Here is a 3,320-nt window from a genome sequence, read left to right as displayed (position 1 = left end):
CGGCGGCTCCGCTCAAGTCCCTGCACCCTCACTCACCAGCTTGGTGGCCCGGTAAGGCCCGGGCCCCACGATGCGGTGCTCCATGGCCCGCACGCAGCTAAGGCTGCGGCAGAGCCAACTCCGATCCCGGGAGCCGGCCGCGCAGCAGTTTGAATCTCGAGCCTGCGGGCCCCGCGCCCTGATTGGTCGGCACGTGATGGCACGTGGCCGGAATTGGGCCAGGTGGGCGGGGCCCGGTCTCCACGGAGACCTCCTGCTACAGAGGGAGGGCCGGAGCTTAGCCGCCTAGGGTGTGGAGAGCCGCCCACCGTCAGCAGTCGGTGCTCACACACGGAGGGCGCTGTGACTGACTGCGAGGGCGTCTCCATCCCATCCTGCCTGGCACCCTTCTCTGACGCCCCTATGGCCAGCCCACCCCACACACTTTCTGAAAAAGGGCCAATGGAGGTACGTAACCTGGTGACAGGACCCGCTTCCGACTGCATAGATAAATCCCAGTCAGCCACACAGAGTGCACTGTGAACTGGAGGTGCTGCTAAGATTGGAAGAAGTGGGTGGTGAAATGAAGCGACTTGACAGCCTGTACAAGTTGAGGGGCATTTAAAAACTAGATAAAGGCAGAGGACCACGAGGAGTGTAGATAGCGTGTTAAAAAATTAAAAAATAAATAAAAAATAAAAAATAAAAAACTGGAGAAGGTCAGAGATTAACTCCTGTTATGCTGTCTTGATAGAGTATAGTAGTATAGGATAGCCCCACCCACCCACATCCTGCAGTCCCCCATTGAATTTGAGTTCTCTCTGTTGCACTGAAGTGAGACTTTTAATGCTTTATTATAGGTCTGAGTCCTTTTTTGCTGCTCAGAACCACCTTACCCACCCCTTGCCCCCACCCCAAGAATTGTTGGTCCTATTTGCAACTAACTATTCAACAGCACAAAAGAGGTCACGACTCTATATATCTGTGACTTCAGTTCAGTGTTCAAATCTAAGCTCTTCAGTGAGCACCCTTAAGAAAGATCTCTAGTAATAAGAGAAATGCAAATCAAAACTACCCTAAGATTTCATCTCACCCCAATTAGAATGGCGATTATCAAGAACACAAGCAACAATAGGTGTTGGGGAGGATGTGGGGAAAAAGATACACTCATACATTGCTGGTGGGGTTGCAAATTAGTGCAGCCACTCTGGAAAGCAGTATGGAGATTCCTCACAAAGCTTGGAATGGAACCACCATTTGACCCAGCTATCCCACTCCTTGGCCTATACCCAAAGGACTTAAAATCAGCATACTACAGAGATACACCCACATCAATGTTCATAGCTGCTCAATTCCCCATAGCCAGATTGTGGAACCAACCTAGATGCCCTTCAGTTGATGAATGGATAAAGAAACTGTGGCATATATATACAATGGAATATTACTCTGCCATGAAGAATGATAAAATTATGGCATTTGCAGGCAAATGGATGAAATTGGAGGATATCATGCTAAGTGAGATAAGCCAATCTCAAAAAACTAAAGGATGAATAATCTCGCTGATAAGCAGATGAGGACATATGGGGGGGGGGTAGGAGGGGTTAGCGTTAGGGTTAGGGTTAGGTTTAGGGTTAGGGATAAGGAGGGTGGCAAGAATGGAGGAAGGAAGGACTGTATAGAGGGAAAAGAGGGGTGGGAGGGGTGGGGGGAAGGGAAAAAAAAATAACAGAATGAACCAAACAACATTGCCCTATGTAAATTTATGATTTTTAATAAAAAAAAGAAAGATCTGTAAAAGGTGGGACTCCTCTCCCCTATTTGTGCTTTACAGGTGTATTTGAAACCACATTTTAAAATTTAAAAAAAGAATTCCTGACATGATGCATATGTATTACTTTTGAAACCAGAAAAAGAAATAAAGGTAGGGTTTTTTATTTATTATTACTTCCAGTAAGTGAATCCTATTACAACTTTTTTTTTTTCTATCCTCCAAACTCCGTGGAAAAGATCTGGTTGTCCTTGGCAAAGGCTACCAAGGGATAGATACTCTGTCCTTGGCAGAAGAGAAAAAAGAAGAAATGTTAGAGTCTTGTACATCTGGGACCTGCTACCACCTACCATAGTGATAGAACTGGGATCTGGTAACTAAACATGCCCACCATGAAATTATGCATCTTTCCACTTCTGTGGAAATCACAGACATAGAAGTTTGATAGGTCTGGATTTCAATAATCATTGCTATTACTCACTAGTAATAGCTACTACTCACTTACTTTCTCTCTGCCCCCAAAAGTCAGTACTTTCTACCTTACTGACCTGTGCTCCAGACACAGTGGCCCTCTTTATGTCCTTAAACTTGTTCCTACCTCACAGCCTTGTACTGTTTTCCTGCCAGGGATGTTCTTGCCCCATTCTTGGCACAGTCTTCTCCATCTCACTATTCAAGTCTGAGTTCTAACCTACAACCTACCTGCAAGTCTTCCCTAACCTTCCTGTGTAGAGGTCTCACACTCCCACCCCACACCTGTACTGATTCTTTGCTTCAAAGCATTTAGCTGTACCTAACATTATTTTTTTATCGTCCACCTCTATAATAATGGTTATCTAACAAAGGGCTTCCAACGCCCAGTAGCATATTGGACATTCATACTATGAGAGGGTCCCCACTGGGCAGAGACAAGAAGAGCTGGATGTTCTTTGATGCCTAACCCAGGCTATACAACAAGCAATCCCTGTACTACATGGTTTTTTTAATGTCCCACTGGATGTTCAGGTAAGTAAAAAATCATTTTGTAATTAGCTAAGCCTAGAACCTTATTCATTTTGCATATAAATTAAAAATATTTGGGGCAATGAAATTAAACCCCTATTTCTCACCCTGCACAAAACTCAACTCAAAGAAGATCAACAATGTAAGAACTGGAACAGAGACCCTGCACCTAATAGAAGAAAAAGTAGACCCAAATAATCTCTACCATATCGGTTTAGGAGCTGACTTCCTTAGCAAGACTCCTAAAGCACAAGAAGAAAAATCAAGAATCAATAAATGAGATGGATGGGTTCTCAGCCGAGTTCTACAAAACCTTTAAAGAAGAGCTCATTCCAATACTTCTCAAAGTATTCCATAAAATAGAAGAGGAGGGAACCCTCCCAAACTCATTCTATGAAGCCAATATCACACTGATACCTAAACCAGACAGAGACTCATCAAGGAAAGAAAATTTCAGACCAATATCCTTAATGAACATCGACGCAAAAATTCTTAACAAAATTTTAGCAAATCGCATACAAAAACATATTAAAAAGATAGTGCACCATGATCAAGTGGGCTTCATCCCAGG

At 44.0% G+C, this 3,320-nt stretch overlaps 1 long non-coding RNA gene across 1 annotated transcript; it reads left to right on the top strand.

Moving 5' to 3' along the window:
* The first annotated feature begins 285 nt into the window (after nucleotides 1–285).
* Nucleotides 286–3,024, top strand: LOC306663632. The gene is made up of 3 exons (XR_013764496.1): nucleotides 286–447; nucleotides 1,987–2,120; nucleotides 2,609–3,024. It is a non-coding gene; the product is annotated as an uncharacterized lncRNA (long non-coding RNA).
* The last annotated feature ends 296 nt before the right edge of the window (nucleotides 3,025–3,320 follow it).

This window comes from Sciurus vulgaris, assembly GCF_902686455.1.
Source record: "Sciurus vulgaris genome assembly, chromosome: 6".
Classification (NCBI taxonomy): Eukaryota; Metazoa; Chordata; class Mammalia; order Rodentia; family Sciuridae; genus Sciurus; species Sciurus vulgaris.
This window is presented reverse-complemented; position numbering and strand designations above follow the sequence as displayed.